Source organism: Odocoileus virginianus, chromosome 1 (assembly GCF_023699985.2).
Source record: "Odocoileus virginianus isolate 20LAN1187 ecotype Illinois chromosome 1, Ovbor_1.2, whole genome shotgun sequence".
Lineage (NCBI taxonomy): Eukaryota > Metazoa > Chordata > Mammalia > Artiodactyla > Cervidae > Odocoileus > Odocoileus virginianus.
Window position 1 is genome coordinate 66,204,568 of NC_069674.1, and position 22,429 is coordinate 66,226,996.

Consider the following 22,429-nt stretch of genomic DNA (forward strand, 5'->3'; position numbering starts at 1 on the left):
TGCTGTGATATTCAAATACACTTGTTATCCAGTCCATGTCCTCAAGGGGTTAGCAGATGAGGCATGACAGGATAAAGAGAGTCAATTATCATAACACAGATGACAGTAGCCACAGGAGACACACCCATACAGGAGTTACATGTACCCAGTGGGGAACCAGAGAGTTAAGACTGAAGAGTTAGGAAGTGCTTTCTCTGTAATGGAAGTTGAATATAGTTCCCTGTGCTTTACTGTAGGACCTCCTTATTTATCCATTCTGAATGTAATGGTTAGCATATACCTAGCCCAACCTCATAGTTCATCCCTCTTCCCCTTGGCACCCACAAGTCTATTCTCTTTGTGAGTCTGTTTTGTAGGTAGGTTCATTTGGCCACATTTTAGATTTCACATATAAATGATATCACATGGTATATGTCTTTCTTTTTCTGACTAACTTCACTTATATGGTAATCTCTAGGTCCATCCATGTTGCTACAAATGGCATTATTTCATTCTTTTTATGGCAGAGTAGTATTCCACTATATATACGTACCATATCTTCTTTATCCATTCGTCTGTTGATGGACATTTATGTTGGTTCTGTGTCCTGGCTATTGTGAATAGTGCTGCCATGAACATAGAAAGGCATGTATCTTTTTGAATTATGGTTTTATCTGAATATGTACCCAGAAGTAGGATTGTAGGGTCATATGGTAGCTCTATTTTTTATTTTTTTTTAAGGAGCTTCCATACTGTTTTCCAGAGAGGATGCACCAACTTACATTTCCACCAATAGTGTAGGAGAGTTCACTTTTCTCCACACATTCTCTAGCATTTGTTATTTGTAGACTTTTTAATGATGGCCCTTCTAAATGTTGTGAGATGGTACCTCATTGTAGTGTTGATTTGCATTTCTGTCATGATTAGTGATGTTGAGCATCTTTTCACATGCCTGTTGGCCATCTATTCCGCCTCTGAGAAATGTCTATTTGGAGTTTCTACCCACTTTTTGATTGGGTTGCTTGTCTTTTGCTGTTGTTGAGTTTTATAAGCTATTTGTATATTTGGGAGATGAAGCCCTGGTAGGTCACATTGTTTGCAAATATTTTCTCCTATTTTGTAGGTTGTCTTTTCATTTTTTTTTTTAATGGTTTCTTTGCTCTGCAAAAACTTGTGAGTTTGATTAGGTCCCATCTGTTTATTTTTTTTATTTTATTTCTGTTACCTTGAGAGACTGATCTAAGAAAACATTGGTACAGTTTGGCAGAGGATGCTTTGCATGTGCTCTCTTCTAAAAGTTTTATGGTCTCATGTCATATGTTTAAGTCTTTAAGCCATTATGAGTATTTTGTGCATGGTGTCAGGGTGTGTTCTCACTTCCTTGACTTACATGCAGCTGTCCAAGTTCCCCAGTGCCTTACTGAGGAGACTGTCTTTTTCCTATCATATATTCTTGCTTCCCTTATGGAACATTAATTGACCATAGGGGTGTGGGTTTATCTCTGGGCTCTCTATTCTGTTCCATTGATCTGTATGTCTGTTTTTGTACCAATATCACACTGTTTTGATTACTGTGGCTTTGTGGTATTGTCTGAAGTCTGAGAAGGTTTTGTCTGCTGCTTTTTTTGCTTCAGGATTCCTTTGGTAATTCTGAGTCTTGTATGATTCTATATAAATCTTTGGATTATTTGTTTTAGTTCTGAGAGAAATATCATGGGTAATTTGATAAGTATCACATTAAATCTATAAGTTCCTTTGGGTTATATTGCCATTTAACAATAGTCTTTCTTTGAATCCTCTTTAGTTTCTTTTATTAATGTTTTATAGTTTTCAGCTTAGAAGTTTTTCATCTCCTTGGTCAGGATTATTCCTAGGGTTGTGTGTTTTTGGGTGGGGTTTTTTTTTTTGGGGGGGTGTGGTTTTAAAAGGCACTATTTTCCAAACATTCTGATATTTCGTTGTTAGTATAAAGAGATGCAACTGATTTCTGAATGTTAATCTTACAGCCTGCTACTTTGCTGAATTTATTTATCAGATCTACTAGCTTTTGTTTGTAGCTACAGTTTTCTATATATAGTATCATGTCAGCATATACATCTTCCGTTCCAGTTTGGATACCTTTTATTTCTTGTCTGATTGTTGTGTCTAGGACTTCCAATACTATGTTGAATAGAAGAGGTGAGAGTGGGCATCCTTGTTCCAGATTTCATTGGGAAGGCTTTCAGCTTTTCACCTTTGAGTATTGTATTAGCTGTGGGTTTATCATAAATGGTTTTTATTATGTTGAGATATGTTCCGTCTAAACCCACTTTGGTAAGAGTTTTTATCATGAATGAATATTGAATTGTTTTAAACTTTTCATTTTGTAGTGGAGTATAGCCAGTTAGCAATGTTGTGATGGTTTCAGGTAGATAGCAAAGGGACTCAGTCAAACATACACATGTATCCATTTTCTCCCAGAGTCCCGTCCTATCCAGGCTGCCACCTAGCCTTGAGCAGAGTCAAATGCTTTTTCCTGCATCACTGAGATGATCGTGTGGTTTTTGTCTCTTCTTTTGTTAGTGTGGTGTGTGACTTTAATTTGTGTTGTTGTTGCACACAGGGGCTACTCTCTAGTTGGAGTGCATGGGTTCTCATTGTGGTGTCTTCTCCTGTTGCAGAGCATAGCCTCTAGAGCATTCAGGCTGCAGTAGTTGCAGCACATGGGCTTAGTTGCCCCACAGCATGTGAAATCATCCCGGACCAAGGGTTGAACCTACATCCCCTGCATTGGCAGGTGGCTTCTTAACCACTGGACCACCAGGGAAGTCCATGTAATATTCTTTCTCAGTGGTTTCTTTGTTTGGTTTATGTATTAGACTTCATAAAATGTCTTTGGGAGTATTCCCTCCTCTTCAGTCTTTTGGAAGAGTTTGAGAAGGGTTGGTAGAAATTCTTTGTATGTTTGGTAGAATTCATCTGTGAAGTCATCTAGTCCTGGCTTTTGTTTGTAGGTTTTCTTTTTTTATTACAGATTGTATTTTACTTCTAGTGATCAGTCTGTTCAAATTGTCTGTTTCTTCTTGATTCACTTTTGGAGGGCTGTATGTTTCTAGAATGGAGAAGGAAATGGCAACCCACTCCAGTATTCTTGCCTGGAAAATCCCATGGATAGAAGATCCTGGCGGGCTACAGTCCGTGGGGTTGCAAGAATCGGACATGGATGAGCAACGGAACCACCACCACCACCATGTTTCTAGAACGTTGTCCATTTTTTCTAGGTTGTCAAATTTGTTGGCATATAATTGTTCATAATACTATTTTGTAATTTTTTTGTATTTCAATGGTATCAGTTGAGATTTCTCCTTTTTCGTTTCTTATTTTGTGTCTTTCCTCTTTTCTTGATGAGCCTGACTAGAGGTTTGTCACCTTAGTTTACACTTTCAAAAACCAACTGTTGCCTTTATTGCTTTTTAACCTCTATTTATTTCCTCTCTGATCTTTATTATTTACTTCCGTCTGCTGACTAGGTTTTGTTTGTTCTTCTTTTTCTAGTTCTTTTAAGTGGTAGGTTAAGTTGTTATTTGATGTTTTTCTTGTTTTTGGAGGAAGGCCTGTATCACTTTGAACTTCCCTCTAAGAGCTGGCAGTATCTCAGTTTTGCTTTTGCTGTATCTCATAGATTTCATATGGTTGTGTTTTCATTGTTCATCTCAAGGTATTTTTTAATTTGTTTTTTTTACTTCCTCATTTATCCATTGGCTTTTTAGTAGCATGTTGTTTAGTCTCCATGTAATCTTTTTTCCCTACTCTTTTCCTGTGGTTCACTTCTAGTTTCATGCCTTTGTGGTCAGAAAAGATGATTAAAATAATTTCTTCACTCTTAAATTTGTTGAGGTTAGTTTTGTGTCCTAGTATGTGGACAGTCCTAGAGAATGTTCCATGTGCACTTGAAAAGAAGGTATATTCTGGGTTTTTTGGATGTAATGTCCTGAAAATATCAATTAAATCTAACTGTTGTGTATTTAGGATCTCTGTTGCCTTAAGTATTTTCTCTCTAGAATATCTGTCCATTGATATGAATGTGGCATTCAAACATCCTATTTTTGTATTCCCGTCAGTTTCTCCCTTTATGCCTGCTAGTATTTGTTCTATGTGTTTGAGTGCTTCTACTGTATTAGGTGCATATACATTGACGAATGTAAAATCCTCTTCTTGTACTGATACTTTTTTCATTATATAATGTCTTTCTTTATCTTTCTCTGTGGCTTTTCATTTTAAAGTCTATTTTGTCTGATAGGAGTATTGCAACTTCCACTTATTTCTATTTGTATGTAACATCTTTTTCCATCTCATTTTCAATCTATATGTGTCCTTTGCAGTAAGGTACATGTCTTGTAGACAACATATTGTTGGCTCTTATTCTTTATCCAGTCTGCCACTTTGTCTTTTGATTGGAGCATCCAGTTCATTGACACTTAAGGTAATTATTGATACATATGTATTTGTTGCCACTTTAAACCTTGTTTCCAATTGATTCTGTTTCCTTTTTCCTTTCTTTCTTTCTTTTTTTTTTTTTTTTGTGGTTTGATGATTTCCAGTTCTATTTTTGGTTTTTGTGAATCTAGTGTATATTTTTGATTTGTGGTTGCCCTGTTTTTCAGGTATGTTAACCTTATCCTATATCTGTTTGCTTTAGACTGATAGTCATATAGGCTCAAACACATTCTAAAAATAATCTACATTTTCTTACTCTCCTTGTTGAAACATTAAACATGTGCTAAAGATCTTATCTAATTTGTTAATTAATGAGGGAACCAGCAAAATGTTACTACCAGTTACAACCATTCAAAAGGGAAATTTCAAAAGCACATCAGAAATGCTGTGTATTTCAGCATATCAGAAGTATATCAGCCATCAGAAATGCTGAATTCAATTGGTCAATATGTATAAGGCATCTTACAGTTGCGTCTCCTCAGGATACATTTTTTAAAGGATTTCCTTATTTGGCTGTGCTGGGTCTTCATTCCTGCCTGCGGGCTGTCTCTTGTTGCAGAGGGCAGGGCCTCTCTTCGTTGCAGAGCACAGGTTCCTCGTTGGTGTGGCTTCCCTCACTGTGAAGCACGGGCTCTAGAGTGCAGGTTCAGTGGTTGTGGTACACGGGCGTGGCTATTCCGCAGCATGGAGATCCTCCTGGACCAAGCATTGTGCCCATGTTCCCCTGCATTGGCAGGTGGATCCTTAACTACTAGACCACCAAGGAAGCCCTCTAGAATACATTTTGCACCTCTATGGACAAGCGTTATTTGCATTCCTCTCGATAGAACTGTGACTTAACAGAGTTATAAAGTAACTCAAAGACTATGGGAAACAATAATTAGCAAGAATGCAGTACACATGAACACATGAGTAATTTTATTCTCATTTCTACGGTTTTCACAATTTCTCCTGGCACAGGTATGTGTGATTGGAGGGAAGGGCTCCAAGAGGATTGGTTCTGTCTCTTGTTACCCATGATGGTCCCCAACATCCTGGTCTTTATTGCTTCTTCCTCTGCCTCCTTGTTATGTCGGTGTATTTCAGGAGAATCAGAGGAAGTGTTGATATCCATGTAACCATGGGCAAGTTGCTTCTTTGTGCTTCAGTTTCCTCATCTGTAAAATGATAACTTAGTACCTAGTGCACAGGGTGAATATGTGAATTCAGTAACTGAGTATGCCTTATTCTCCTTCAAAACACTTGCGCTTCTTTGGACATGCTGAAACCTTAAGGTATGCTAGTGTGACACTGTGCCACAGAGGTATCCCCCCGAGGAATGAAATAAAAGAAGCATGAGCCTCGACCGGAGCTGATAGAGTAAGGAGGATGGAGGACAGCTGTGGACTGGTATATGCTTTAGCCGAGTCATTTTATGCTCTGGATTTTAGTTTCCTCATCTTGAGGGCAAAGACTTAGTACCGTAATTATCCATGACTCTGTGTTAATCATTTGTGCATAGGAGTGACACAGCTTTACACATTTATCCACAACTTAACTTGGTCTGTTTTAACACTTTCCCATAAGTACTGAAATACATTTTAGAAATTCTGATAGGAATTATAAAGGTACATGGATGAACTTGAGTCCCCTGGCTTGCTCTAAAATGCCCTGGGAGCTCCATCTGCCATAGTCTGGTAACTAGAACATTCCAAGGCAGATTCTGAGGTGGGAGGTACCAGGATTACCTCAGGCCCAGGTCACTGTAGACTATATGAATCTTCCCTTCTTCCTCTATAAAGGCAAGAACGAGAAAGTTGGTTTTAAAAGAGACCAAAGAGTAAATCTACCAAGTTTCTCTCCAGGTGCCCATGGGCTCTGCCTTTGGTGACTCTGAGGTGACACAGGGCAATTGACATCAGTCCTCTCAGGGAGGTTTGGCAGCTTCCTTTCTGCCTGAACACTTTGTAGGCAGGCCCACACCCACCTGTCCTTTCAGAGTTTTGGCAGCATGTGTCAGCTCCAGGGAGCATTGTGATCTTAGCCTCCTTTAGCTTCACAGAATCTTCTGGAAGGCCATTTAGCTGTTTCAGTGTCTCCTGAGACTTTGTAGCCCTCCACACATCCCGTCAGGCCCCGCAAGCCTTCTTGTACCCAAGGAAGACTCCTGAGCCCTCACAAAGTCCCCTAGAGTCTGGGAAGGATAGTGAGGTGGGTCACCAAGGATCGAAAGACAGGCCAGGCCACCAGCAGGACAATGATCGCTTGGCTGAGATAAGGCTGCACCAGGGAATTTCTTTCCAGGCTGCCTTCAAAGGAAATATCTTATCCCAGGGGTATGAAACATTACCTTCTCCCACAGTTGAGTTCAAACAAATGTTTTTAACTATACACTTAGGTGAGTTTTTACACCTAATGGAATTTACCTGCTTCAAAGGTCTTATGAATAGAGAAATAGAGCTAGGATCCCACACTGCTAAGTCTGGGAGCTGCTCCTGCCCTGCCGCCCACCCACCCTCTGTTTCTGGGAAATGACAGAGCAGGAATGAGAGGGGGAGAGATCTGGAAAGATCCCCACCAAAAGACTGTGGGCTTCAGGTTGGATGCATGAGACAAGTGCTCGGACCTGGTGCACTGGGAAGACCCAGAGGGATCGGGTGGAGAGGGAGGTGGGAGGGGGGATCGGGATGGGAAACACATGTAAATCCATGGCTGATTCATGTCAATGTATGACAAAACCCACTACAATATTGTAAAGTGATTAGCCTCCAACTAATAAAAAAAATTAAAAAAAAAAACTGTGGGCTTTGAGGTGATTTATATTTTCAGCTTCTTTGTGTTATCTGATATCAGGTCAATGAGCATATATTGTATTTCAGGAAAAGCACTAAAGCTGCTTTCTTTTTGGAAAAATGAAAGAAGCCAAAACCTTTGATTAAGAAGAGCTGTACTGGGGGACTTCCCTGGAGGTACAGGGGTTAGGACTATACACCTTCAGTGCAAGTGGCACAGGCTCAGCGCCTAGTCAGGGAACTGAGATTCCACATGCTGTGCGACATAGGCAAATATATATATATTTACATGTATTTACATATATATATATTTATATATATATACATATACATGAGCTGTACTGAGAGGCTGGGATTTCTAAGTGGCACAGTAACGCATGCATCGTTATTTGAAGGCAAATTTATGAAATGTAAATGATGCTGTCTCTTCAATTTTCATTATAAAACTCAAGATACCTATATCAGGCAAAAAACCCTCAAGATATGATAAAATCACCCAAGAATGCAGCAAGCCTTTTCAGCTTACTTGTTTCAAAAGGAAAACACTTTTTATGAAATCCCTGATGTTTGAAACAACTTTTAAATATACACCAATATTTAGTGTCTAGGGTTTCACATTTTGCACAATAATTTGAAAGACTAAAAGGGGAAATAGCATTTGTTTAATAAAACAGATCACAAACCAATCAAATGAACAAAGAGAAGGATCATTTTATTTCAGTTAACCCTTCTGTGGAAGTTTTTACCTAAAAATCAAATCCTGCTCTCTGGTCTCTTACTCCCTGTACTTTGTGGGAGCTGTTGGGTTTTAAAAAGAAGTGAAGTAAAACAAGTTAGTTCAGCAGATAGTGTCCTCAAGCTTTATCTCAGTCCCAAAGGGGAAAAGATGTGGTTCCAGTCTTCGGAGTTTGCTTTTCAGCATGTCAGAAGTGAACTGATTCATCTGGCCTGTAGGAAACAAAATTGAAAACTACCATGGCATCAACTTAAACTATAGCCATAAATAAAAACACAGATAACAAGAACCATTAAAAAACTCTTCTGAAAGAGCTTAATGGCCTACAGAAGTAGTGTCAGAGGAACATTTATGGAATCTATAATCTGTCAATGTATAAAAAATGAACAGTTTTGGCTTAATTCATGACTATCATTCTCCGTGAGCTTGTAGGGATCCCAAATATGTCCTTTCAAGCAGCTAACAAACTTATCCATGGAAACTGCATAGGAGATTTAAAATGGGGAGTTTAATGTATTGACAGGTGAAATTTAAGATCTGCCTTGGTTTTATTCCTATTATATAAGCCATCTTTGGAGGAGAATGCAGTTCCAAACCACATGGAGTCCTGAACCACTTAAACCTGCAGGTTTTACACTAGTTCTATTGGTGAATCACAAGGCAAGGGAAGCCATCATTGAGAACGGACCTGGGTCAGCTGGGACGTGACCAAGTGGTGAGAACCAAAAAGGAAGTATTCTGCTTGGTCCTCCTGGAAGTAGATTGGAGTGCGGTTAGGGTCTTTTCTCTCTAGTTCAGCATGTTTTATAGCTAAGTGTCAAGCTGCCTGAAAATGATTACTGAAGCATGAACCAGAAAAAATGAATCAGTAAAGGGAACAAAATATGCGTGCATTTTCTCTGGCAATTAAAATTGACTTTAGAGAAAACAAGAAGAGAAAATGAGAAGATCTAAGAAAACAAGATCTAAGAGATGAGGGGAGAGGAAAGAAATTAACATTTTGTGAAGAAAGGCAGACGGTGACTGATTAGAGAGATAACAGTTGACTTAAATTACCACAGGGCCTTATTAGGGCATGCAGGAGAATTTTCTAGCTGTTCTAAATCATTAGACACTAGAGAAAATTGTCCCTCTCTCATCTTGAATGCTTTACTCCCTGAAACTTCCATTTGATTACTTTCTGGGTCCACTCTGACAACTTAGGCTGAATGAAAGCTGACCCAGAGAAGTTCAAATCACATGCCCCATATTTTAGAATCTAATTCTACATTAAGAGATTGAGACTTTTCTCATATACAGATTTCTCCATATGATTTTTTAGATATTTTATGTATTCATTTTAATTTTTGGCTGTGCCGGGTCTGTGTTGCTGTGCTGGCTTTTTCTCCAGTTGCTGTTAGCAGGGGCTACTCTCTAGTTGCAGTGTGCGGGCTTCGCATTGAAGTAGCTTCTCTTGTTGCAGAGCTCTAGGACGCACATGGGCTCGGTAGCTGTGGTATGTGGGCTCGGGAGTTGCAGCTCCTGGACTCTAGAGCACAGGCTCAATAGTGGTAGCGCACAGGCTTAGTTAGCACACGGCATGTGGGATCTTCCCGGATCAGGGATCGAAACCATGTCTCCTGCATTGGCAGGCAGATTCTTTACTACTGAGCCACCAAGAAAGCCTCTCCATATGATTTTGTTGGTAGTTTCAGCAATTTAATATTAGTCCGTTCAAAAAGAAAGTGTCCACTGTGTACTCTGCACTAAACTTGGCATATGGGAAGACAGTGTATGATATATTTTATATCCTTGGCCAAAAACTTTGTGGGGTAGAAGATTATGCCCAGGTGAATTCATCACAGAAAGATAGAAGACAAACTGTCATAGTTCCAAACACTGTCTAGGATAGAAACTTCTTCAGGAGAATCAATTCAGTCCAGCACTAGAGCAGGAAGCAGAGAAGAACAGGCCAGATTTGTCTGAATTCTGCTAATGGTCCCCTCAGTGGAGATTCAGCCAGAGCCAGCGGTGGAAAATCCGCAAGACTTAAAATATTGATGGTCTGTCCCCTGAGGCAGAGCCATGGAAAGAAGCTAACGTAGGGCGACCCACCTCAACGGAGAAAACAGAGTACTCAGATCCCAGTGAGAGAAGAGGCTCAAGGCAGATATGGAAAAGGCAGATACCTGATATTGGGCCAACCTACCTGCTAGAAAGAGCGCCTAGACCAACCCTGTAGAATGGGAAGGGAAGGGAAAGCCTGCTTGGTGGGTGAGGAGTGCCTCCCCTTATGGGCACTGGAATATCCAGCACTGGGCCCTTGAGTACTGGATGGTGAGTGTGAGGGGGATGAAGATCAGAGGATACAGAGGATTTTACCTGCCAGAACTGAACCTTTGGCTCCTTGGCACAGGAAACATGAGCAGCCCAGTTCATGGGGTCAGAGGAAGAGCAACAAGGATGGGTCTTCCCTGTGGTCCCTGCCATCACATTGTAAAAAGCAATTCAGTTCAGTCGCTCAGTCGTGTCTGACTCTTTGCAACCCCATGAATCGCAGCACGCCAGGCCTCCCTGTCCACCACCAACTCCCAGAGTCTACTCAAACTCATGTCCATCGAGTCGGTGATGCCATCCAGCCATCTCATCCTCTGTCATCCCCTTCTCCTCCTGCCCCCAATCCTTCCCAGCATCAGGGGGAGACTAAGAGTGATACTTCACCACCACAGAAAGGCTGTCATTTCATTGTGAAGAAGATGGAGTAGCCAACTCTTCCTGGAGGAGACAAGAAAGGCTTTACAAAGGGTGAAAACTAAAGGACAAACAGAGATGGTAGAGTGGTGTCCTGTGCAAAGGCATAAGTCATAACAGTACATGACATATTGGGGACAGAATGGGTGGTGCATAGCCACTCTCCTGCAGGGAATGTGGAGAGTTTGGGGCCAGTGTGGGAACATGTGTGGTTCTCACAACTAAGAAACTCCTGCCAGTAAAAGGGACCCGATGCAGATTTGTAAGCCAGGAAGTGGCAGGTGTAAGTCTGTGTTCTCTGGTGACAATGAGGATGAGGCTCAGAAGGAGTAAGGATGAGGGTTAGAAGGCACCTGGAGTCTGGGTCAGAAATGAGGATAGCACTGCTTAACATATTGATGTAAGGCTATAGAAGAAAGGATACATGCAGGGTTTTTTTTAAGCTGGCTTGACAGCATTTGGAAATCAGGGGATTTCCTTCATAAAAATTATTTGATGATCTCATCTTGAGAAAAGCTAAGAACCATACTAAAAATGTAATGTTTTAAAATTTCTGCCTTGAGTCAGTGAGACACACATAACTTTGTTTGGTCATCAGGACCTTGCCCACAAAATACTCAATTTGGTCTTTCTAAGCAAAATAAAACAGTCAATAATAGCCTTCTCTCCCCACTTCCCAACACCAACTCCCCTTTCCTGCACCACATTGTTCTTGAAAGGATCTTTGGAGTAAACAGCCAGTGAAAGGTAAGACTTCCTAACAATCTTGAGGGAGTAGAAATGATGAGGATCAGGTGCTATTTCAAACTGTGCCTTTAAGTCTTCCAGTTGGGTATTGTCTGGGACCCAATCTGAGCCCAGGTTCCCTCTGAAAGGACAAGAGCAGTGTCCTAGTGCCAGCAAGCCAGGGCCCAAGGACAGTCACTGATGCTGAGCTGAGGGGACAAACTGCAGAAGGGACAGCTATAGTCACTTCCTTCTTTGTCACTGGACCCCATCCATTATTCAGAGTTCCTGCTCAGATTTTGACTCTGTGTCCCAGGAAAATAGAAGGGAAAGGAAGAAAATAAGCATAGCTATTAGTCAATAGAAATTGACTAGAGTTCAGACAAGAACTTCAGGCAAGGCTTTACTGGGGTCCCTGCTGCTGCAGTGGGGAGTGAAAACAAACAAGTTCCTTGGCTCGCTTGGTCCCTGAGCCGGGGGCAAGCTTGTTCCTTATGTGGAATGAGGGTAGGGATGTGTCCAGGGGTCAGGCTGGGGGTGGCTTAGGTGTTTTGCCCATCCCTTAGGTGGTGTTGTGTGCAGGGGGCATACGCAGTACCTTGTTTTTGTTCCAGACTCTTCAAAAGTGGAAGCTGGGTCTTTTTGGTCTCTGTATCTTGTGGGTCCAGAATTTCCCCAGCTGCTCATGCACACAGGTATTCTTAGCCCCATGCAGTTTCTTTGTACTTTATTGCTCAGGCAGCATTTGTCCAGGTGCAAGCACTGCAGCCAAGGGTCCCAGGTGCCAGGCCGGTCTCATGACTGAGGTTCCTGGCTTGAACAAACGAGTAGATAAAGATGCCATTAACTGAGATGGAAATGAAGAAGATGGACAGGTTTGAACAAAACAAGAGTTCACCTGTAAACATCGTGTGATTGAGGTACTGGTGAGTCATCCAGATAGAGATGTCCATAGGTGGTTGGAAGAAGGAGCTGAAGCTCAGGTAAGTAGGTGGGTTAGAGAAGAGAAAGAAGTGGATTAAGTCACTAACCTGTCCGAATGAGTTTTTCTGAGAGATGCACATAGGAAGAGGGGACTCTCAGATGAGAAAGACAGAAGAAACACCAACATTAAAGAAAGTGAAAGTTGTTAAATTGTGTCTGACTCTTTGCGACCCCGTGGACTATACAGACCACGGAATTCTCCAGGCCAAGATACTAGAGTGGATAGCTGTTCCCTTCTCCAGGGGATCTTCCCAACCCAGGGATCGAACCCAGGTCTCCCACATTGCAGGTGGATTCTTTACCAGCTGAGCCACAAAGGAAGCCCAAGAAGTCGGTAGAAGAAGAGAATATTTTCTGTCTTACCTCTTTGGTATCTGAAAATATAAACATTGCTTGGTGATGTTGATATACTCAAATTCAATTAAATAATGGAGCCCATAAACCCATCACTTGCAATCTAGGAGATACTGAATAGAATCTTTCCCAGAACTTCTATATTAGAGCATGTACTGCCAAAGTCTCTGGGTAAGGGTAAAAATGGGGGGAAGTCTTTCAAAGCTGAGTGGATCCTCGAAAACTGACCTTTTGTGCCCTGAGGGTGAACATATGTTGTGTCATGGGCAGCAGTTATGGGCAAGAACAGCAGAGGCCATGGCCCAGCCATGAGCTAGCCTTCTGGATTTTTAATTTAATCTTTTTGTTCAGAATGAGCCAATTCTTCTTTTTGATATTTGCCACTATAAATTGGTGAATGGGTTAGATAATTTTGTCTTAAAGTCATATTTGTAAAGGATATGTTTACTACTTACATTCTAGGAGCCAGAATATTCCATGGACTGTCTCACTCTTTCTTTATAAGTTTCATCAGACACAGCTTCTTTTCTCCAGGCCACCAGAATCTTGGTTTTTGAAGGCAAAGTTGGATGTGCAAGCAAAACACACTACTACTTAGTGAATAGTGAAAACATCTGCACATATCAACCACTGTCTTCCAGGTTCAGACTTTACTTTGTAAAACATTATTATTGCCAGTAGTAATTAAACATTATTTGAATAGGCTCATACCTTTCACCCATACCCCACCTCACAACAAACAACTCATTTTCTCAAGAGGGCATGGGAACTCACTTGCTTTAGTGAACTTGTGTAAGCCTCTGATTCTTTGTAAATCTATCTCAATATTACAGCAGCTACACATAACTAAGAACTTAGTTATAGATTTGGTAGGAATGTTGCAGTTTGTTCCTGTAGCCCTGATATCAACTCCTAGTCATTGCTTTCTGAAGTTTAGCACCTAAATCAGGGTGAAGAACATTTGCCATGAAGTCAAGCTCTTTGCCTCTGTATTCAGGGTGTGTGTGTGTGTGAGAGGGAGAACCTAAGGCAAGGAACTCCACAGTCACGTTTTTTGGCAGGTTTCGGTATACCTCTCATCTGTTTTCCTCCCTCTGGTGCCTCAGGGAAAGCATTTTCTACTTAAATTGACTCTCACTTTCAGGTATGCCCTTACATGCCCTGTTTGTGCCTGCGCCTCTCAATGCGAGCTCTGAAATCCAGGTAAGTCTCACATTGGGTCTCACTGGCAAGTTGGCATTTTTTGGATTAAGTGAAGGCAGCTGCAAATTTTAAAGTTGTTGGGTAGGTGGGGGACCAGCATAGAGAATAATTATTCCTTTTTCAGAACAATAACAGTTATATATAGGGCTTCCATGGTGGCTCAGCTTCCCAGGTGAATCTGCCTGCAGTGCACAAGATGTGGATTCTATCCTTGGGTCCAGAAAATCCGTTAGAGGAGGAAATGGCAACCCACTCCAGGATTCTTTCCTGGAGAATCCCATGGACGGAGGAGCCTGGCAGGCTACAGTCCATGGGTTGCAAAGAGTCGGACAGGGCTGAGCGACTAAGTAACAATAACAGCAACAACAAATTTATACATTAGACCTGTATACATAATACAGTATCCAGTGGGATGGTCAATACATAGTTTAGAGAAGGGTGCAGCCAATGACCTGAGCTTTTCTGTTCCTTAAAAAAAGCTTCCAATGATACAGTGTTGAGCTGCACACTTTAAAGTTGTGTATTAGAGGAATACTTATTTTATCATGGTGATCTGCCTTGTGACAGTTTAGAGAAAGTTCAAATTCTATAGAGCTGTCCATATCTTCAAAATGTAAAATATGTTTGTTAATATCCTAGGTGTATGTAAATGATAAGTTTTAAGGAAAACATGGGGTCTGCTGTCATTGAAAGAAAAGTTGGCTTTAGAGCATTGCATTCCTCATGCTTATACCATTTAGGTGACACAGTTGAAATAGTTCATGATTCCTGATGTAATGTGAAAAATAAAATGTGTTAAATAAGTTAAACATAAGATTTCTATGAGAATTGTGACTTTAAATGTATATAATAACTCAGGTGAGTCAAAAAAGAAGTTTAGTAGCAGTAGTAGTGTCAGTCGCTCGGTCATGTCTGACTCTGAGACCCCATGGACTGTAGCCCACCAGCTCCTCTGTCCGTGGGATTCTCCAGGCAAGAATACTGGAGGGGGTTGCCATTTCCTTCTTCAGGGCATCTACCCGACCCAGGGATTGAATCCAGGCCTCTTGCATTGCACGTAGATTCTTTACTGTCTGAGCCACAAAGGAAGTATATAATGTGATAAATTTATTAAAATCATCCCCTGTATTAGATATAACTGGACCATTTTCAAAAGAAAGAAACAGTAGTAGAAACACGAGTGGAAGGCAGGACTATCTATGCAGAGACTATTTACTGAATACGATTTGCGCCCACACTGTGGATTGAGGGGCTGGGCACTTTGACATGATATGCCCCCCGTGTTTTCATTTATTTTCAACCAAACTGTTTGGACAAAAAAATGAGGAAACTCTTGGACAAGATATAGGCCTGAGCACAGTCTTCAAGTTGAAGGCAAATGAGGTAAAGTTAGTACATAATCAGTAATGAAAACCAGTTAGCAAGGCCAGAAAATTAGTTGCTGTCAGTTTCATATATTTTCCTGTTTATCACAGCACTTCCTCATTTTAAGACCAGCATAATCTAGCAACTTTTGTGAAACAATTACCAAAATGCATCCAGTTCCTTTGTAACTATATTGACATGATTTTCATCCCCAAAAGCAATAATATGTTAATTCCTGCTGATTCAGTTCAGTGAGTTCAGTCACTCAGTCATGTCTAACTCTTTGTGGCCCCATGGACTGCAGCATGCCAGGCTTCCCTATCCATCACCAGCTCCCAGAGCTTGCTCAATCTCATGTCCATCAAATCAGTGATGCCATTCAGCCGTCTCTGTTGTCCCCTTCTATGTGATTAATACATAGATCACTAAGCTTACCAATGAGTTTATCAAGAGAAAAAATTTCCTGTAGCCCCACTGAGGCTTTGCACACCAGAAAAGCAGGACCAATTAAATGTGTAGCTTGATAAAGGAGGGTGTGGATGAGATGACCACAATACCTGGAACTGGGCTTTATGTACACCAAGGCGTTTTATCATGACTGGGTAAGTGATTGCAAATAACAGAACTTCTAAAAACCTGGTGGACTTACTATACATGATTAGGCTCTCAGTTTTATCTGACTCTTTGGACTGTAGCCCACCAGGCTTCTCTGTCTGAGGCTCTTCTGTTCATGGGGTTTCCCAGGCAAGAATACTGGACCTGGCTGCCATTTCCTACTCCAGGGGATCTTCCAGACCCAGGGGTTGAACCTGCATTTCCTGTGTCTCCTGCATTGCAGGCATATTCTTCACCTGCTGAACCTTCAGGGAAGCACAGCTTACTATATGACACTCTTCTAGTTTGAAGCCAATCACCTAAAATGGGAAACAGACAACTGGGAGTAAGACTAGGGCTGAATCACTTAGGGAAGGAAAGGTGGGGTGGCGGAGCCTCAGCTAGGGGCACTGAAGCCACCTGCAGGGGTTCAGAGCTCAGTATTGTTGATACTTGAGGCTGATAGTTCTTTGTTAGGGGGGCTGGGGCTGCCCTGCGCGTTGTCGGATATTGATTTGGCAGCATGTCTGGCCTCCACCCACTGGATGTTGGTAGCATCCCCGTCCCCCGCTGTGACCAGGGGAAGCCTCTGCAGACACCTGCCAAGTGGACTCTGCAGGGGGTAAAACAAACCCTATGAGAACCCCCGCGCATGGGAGAAGAGGCAAGCTGCTGTAGGCTTAAGCATTCCAGTGTAATTGCAGAAAGCAGCCATCATCCTTGTTCACTGAGAAGGAAGGAGACTCAATTCCAGGAGGGAGAATTGAGTGGGGGGGAAATACGAGGAATCAAATTGGTAACAGGAAGTCCAGAGTCCACTTGCTGTATGGCGCAGAGAAATAAGAAAATCGGGGATAATTTCTGTCCCTTCATCATATTTTATTGGTTCATTTCAGGGAGAATATTTTTAGTCACCTGAATTAACCAGAACTAACTCACCTCTGCCTCACAGATTTCAGAGACCTGAAGGATTTTAAACCCCCATGTTGGCAGTCCTTTGGGGCCACTCCCATTATCTCGGCAGAGGAAAGGAAGCGGGAACCCCAGCCCATTTTCCACCCATCATTCTACTGGGCCCTGGAGAACCCCACAGGATGAATACTTCGGGCCCCAGGCCAGTTCTTCTGATCTGAAAGCTGTAAATCCTTCACAGGATGTGGTTCAGGGTTGCTTCACAAAGCGTAGCTCTAAGATCAGTTCTAAATGGAGACGAGGACTGTCTTCCAGCTGTGATATAAAAAATGCGTAGCACTGTGTAATCATCTCTAGCCCTCTATACCATCCAAGTGCTTCCTATTACATTATTTAAATCTTCAGATTAAAAGACAGTCCCAGTTTCACAGTGGGGCTCTGGAAAACAGTATTTACATATATAATAGAGAAAATCAGGAACTTGAAGCCACAGAAAGAGACTGTGGAGGAAGAGGCAGGAAAAAGTTTAGCAACAGGGAACACCCAGGACTGACAACTTACATGAACATTTTGAAACCAAGACTAAGGGGCACCTCTAGGGCACAGCCAAGGCCTTCCACTGAAGGCAGAGGAGCTGGAGTTAGTGGGATAACCAGTAAATGAAAATCAAGCTAGAAAAACCATATGTCACTTAGTGCTGAGGTCAGAGACTGACATATTTTAAACCCCAAAATGCAAGCTGCAATGAATTCAAGTCAGCAAATATTTTTTATATTTTTCTAAGCACTTCCAGGGGCTAAAAGATGAATATTTGCCTTTAAGGGTTTACAATCTAATAGGAAGGTTTAGACAAAATCATTAAAAAAAAAAACAAAAACCAATGTTTCCACTCCTAGTTATCTACCCAAGAGAAATGGAAGCATGCATCCATACAAAATTGTAGATAAACGTTAATTGCAGCATTATTCATGATAGCCAAATAGGAAAAACCCAAATGTCTACCCAATGATGAATGAATAGAATATGGCATATCCATATAATAGAATATTACTTAGCATAAAAAAATAGTACAGTATTGATTCATGCTACAACATGGATGAATCTTAGAAATATCATGCTAATTGAAGCAAGTCAGTCATAAAGGACCACAAATTGTCCACAAATGGCTTTATTTATTTGATGTATGCAGACTAGGCCAATGTATGGGAAGAGTAGATTAGTAGTTCCCAGGGGCTGCAGGAAGAGGAAGATTGTTGAGGGGAAGGGGGCCGGGGTGGTGACTGCCCAAGGGTGTTGAACTTCTTGTTTGAGTCCTGCAATGTTATTTTTTAATTAATTTTTATTGGCGTATACTTGCTTTACAATGTTTTAGTTTCAGCTGTATAGCAAAGTCAAACAGTTATATCCACTCTCTTTTTTTAGATTCTTTTCCCACCTAGGTCATTACAAAGGATTGAGTAGAGTTCCCTGTGCTACAGTAGAATCTTAGTAGTTATATATTTTATATATAGCAGTGAGCACATGTCAATCCCTCTACCCCCTTTGCCCCCTCAGTAACCCTAAGTTTGTTTTCTACATTTGTGACTGTTTTGTAAAGAAGTTCATTTGTACCATTTTTTTTAGATTCTAGCTACAATCAATATCGTGATATTTGTCTTTGTCTGACTTACTTCGATCAATATGACAGTCTCTAGGTCTATCCATGTCACTGCAAGTGGCATTATTATGTTCATTTTTGTAACTGAGTAACATTTTCTCATATATATATAACACATCTGTATCCATTCATCTGTCAGTGGACATTTAGATTGCTTCTATGTCTTCCCTATTGTAAATAGTGCTTCAGTGAACATTGGGGTGCATGTGTCTTTTCTAATTATGGTTTTCTGCAGATATATGCCAAGGCATAAGATTGCTGGATCATATTGTAGTTCAGTTTTTAGTTTTTAAAGAAACCTCTATACAGTGCTTCCCATAATGGCTGCACCAGTTGGTGTTTCCACCTTTTAGAAGGTTTCCCTTTTCTCCATACCCTCTCCAACATTTATCCTTTGTAGACTTTTTGATTATGGCCATTCTGACGGGTATGAGATGATACCTCATTGTAGTTTTGATTTGCATTTCTCTAATAATCAGTGATGTTGAACATATTTTCATGTGATTTTTGGCCACCTGTATGTCATCTATGGAGAAATGTCTAGATTTTCTGCCCATCTTTTGACTGGGTCATCTGGGTGTTTTGGATGTACAGCTGCATGAGCTGTTTGTATATTGTGGAGGTTAACCCTTTGTTGGTGACTTCATTTGCAAATATTTTCTCCCATTCCATGGGTTATCTTTTTGTTTTGTTTATGGTTTCCTTCACTGTGTAAAAGTTTTTAAATTTGATTGGGTCACATTTGTTTATTTTGTTTTTATTTTCATTACTCTAGGCTGTGGATTGAAAAACATCTTGCTGTAATTTATGTCAAAGAATGTTCCACCTTTTTAAAGAGTTTTATAGGTTCTGGCCTTACATTTAGGTCTTTAATCCATTTTGAGTTTATTTTTGTGTATGGTATTAGAGAATGTTCTAATTTCATTCTTTTACATGTAAGTGTCCAATTTTCCCAGCACCACTGAATGAAGATATTGTCATTTCTCCATTGTATATTCTTGCTTCCTATGTCACAGATTAATTGACTGTAGGGGTCTGGGCTTATTTCTGGGCTTTATATCCTATCCATTGATCTATATTTCTGTTTTTGTGCCAGTACAATACTGTTTTGATGTCTATAGCTTTGCGGTGTAGTCTGAAGTCAGACAGTCTGATTTCTCTAGCTGTTTTTCTTCCTCAGGAATGCTTTGGCTATTTGGGGTCTTTGTGTTTCCATAAAAATTTAAAATGTTTTGTGAAAAATGCCATTAGTAATTTGATAGGGAGTGTATTGAATCTGTAGATTTCCTTTGGCAATATAGTCATTTTGACAATATTGATTGTTCCAAATCAAGAACATAATGTATCTTTATCCATCTATTTGTGTCATCATATATTCTGATTTAATTTGTGTGGAATATTATGGGCAGTGGGGTTGTTAAAGCTCCCCAGGCTTAACAATTCTCTGAGAATGGAATTCAAGAGGCAAGCCTGAATATGGGACTAAATAATGAGTTTTAGATGTTTTGGTTTTAGATGTTTAGATAGAGTTTATTTCCAAATAAGTATGCCACAGTAAGTATACTTCTCAGTGAGTGATTTCCATATGGCATTCAAGATGGCATTCATCACTGGCTACATATATAGAATCCTCTGGGGAGCATCGTAAACACATTGATGCCTGGATCCCACCCCCAGCAATTCTGATTGAATTGGTCCAAGATGAACCCGAGCCTTGACTATTTGAAGAAAAAAATCTCCCTAGGTACAAACAGTGAAACATCATTCAGCTTTAAGGAGGAAGGAGATTCTGACACATGCTATAACATGGATGCCCCTCGAAGGCATTATGCTAAGTGAAATAAGAGTCACAAAGACAGCTACCACATGATTGTACTTACATGAAATGCCTAGAGTAGCCCATTTCAATAGAGCCAGAAAGTAGAACGCAGCTGGGGGACAGGGGGTGACAGGTTAATAATGGGAACAGAGTTTCAGTTTTATAAGCTGAGAAGAGTTTTAGAAATGGGGTGTGTAGCAGTGTGAGTGTACTTAGAACTACTGAACTGTATACTTTAAAATAGTTAAGATGGTGAATTTCATGTGTGTTTTATCATAAAATAAATATTTTTAAGAGAACTCATTAAAAAAGAATCTCCCCAGGTGTTTCTAAGGTACAGCCAGGGCCATGACCGGCTGCTCCAAGTGGAGGCACTCAACAGGCAGGAGATGATCGGGTGTGTGTGTGTGCGCGTGTGCTCAGTGGTGTTCCTTTGTGACCCCGTGGACTGTGGCCACCAGGCTCCTCTGTCCATGAGATTTCCCAGGCAAGAATACTGGAGTGGGTTGCCATTTCCTTCTCCAGGGGAATCTTCCTGACCCAGGGACCAAACCCACACCTGTTGCATCTCCTGCATCGGCAGATTGTTTACCACTACCACCAGTGATCAGATAAGTTCTGTGATTCTGTCATTCATTCCCTCACTGAGAAACTGATGAAAATCCATAAGCAATTATTGATAAGAGAAGGGTATCTATTCTGATTCAGTCTGGATCTGCTTCTCCTCCTCCTCTCTGGGCAAGTCACTCTTGAACCAGCTGATTTATGCTGGGAAGTTCACTTCTTCCTGTCATGGCTTTGTTAACACTTAATGGTAACTCTTGGACTGAGAAAATTCCCAGAGGTTCATTTTCATCACAGGGGAAGTTCTGTTCCCTCCAGATGCTCTGCAAAAGGTATTTCATGTGTTATTTTCCTCCTGCCATCAGCAATGCAGTTTTGCCTCCTTTCTCTCTAAATCTGAGTCCTTAGAATTCTGCAGTCTGCATCCCTTCCATCTTCGCAAAGGAGGGAAATTTTAGTCCATGGTCTATAGTTGGAAGCAGTCTTTCAGTTTGGAATCTGCTCTGTGAATGGATTCCCAGTGGGGAGAAAAAGGTATGCCATTATATTTCCTATGCAGCACTTTAATTACCTCATCCACTCAGCCTAGAATATTTCAAGCCCTGAGTAGTAGGCACGTAAAAATTATTGTCTCACTGAATTTGATTTATTTGATTATAGAGAATAATATTTTCAAACTTGGTTTATATTGCCCATTCTTATTAAAAGGATAATCACTTTGTTAATGTTTGTGCGTATCTAGAATGAAAGTAGCATGTCGGCTGGAGTCGTGAATCCAAGAGGACATCAGATTTGGGAATTTCATGTTATCAAAAGTGTAGCTGGGTAACTGACCAGCCCTAAATGAGAAGAAAACCATAAGAACGTATACCAAAAAAAAAAGCCCAGATTCAGGTGGCCCGCAGCAATGAACCTTCCTAAGGCTCCATTCTGGATTCTCCTGTAGGACTTTGCAAGGTTTTGTGTAAGATCATTAGTCCAAAATTGCAAACTTTTAAAGCAGATAGAGCTTATAAGGATACATCAGGGAGTTCGCTTCTCAGTGAGTGATTTCCATATAGCATTCAAGATGCAAAATGAACCCCAAACTGTGTGAAGAGCTTGCGTGACAGAATGGGAAATTTGCCTACAGTCAGTCATCTCAAAACACCAAAAAAAACTTCCTAAAGAGGCTGGCATTGAAGTTCAGGTGAATGGCATTCAAGGCAAAGGAATCTGCATGAGAAAAGGGTTCAGAAAGTAGGAAATGGCTGTATTGATGCTGCAGGGTAGGGAGTGAAAGAAAGATTAGAGGGATTGAAATGTGGGACTAGCAGGAGAAACCAAAAACTCACTAGGAAAAGCCTTGAAGAAGAGAATGTCAAAAGAAAAAAAAAAAAACAAACTCATAACACAGGGAGCTATATTCAAAAAAATTCTCACCTATAAGTACATGAAAAATATTTTATATTCACTACTCTTCTAGCAAAAACATTAATAATGATGAGGTATACTTTTTTGCTTTTTAAATTGACAAGGTTTAAAAATTTATATTCAGGCCAATGGTTGTTCCCACAGTC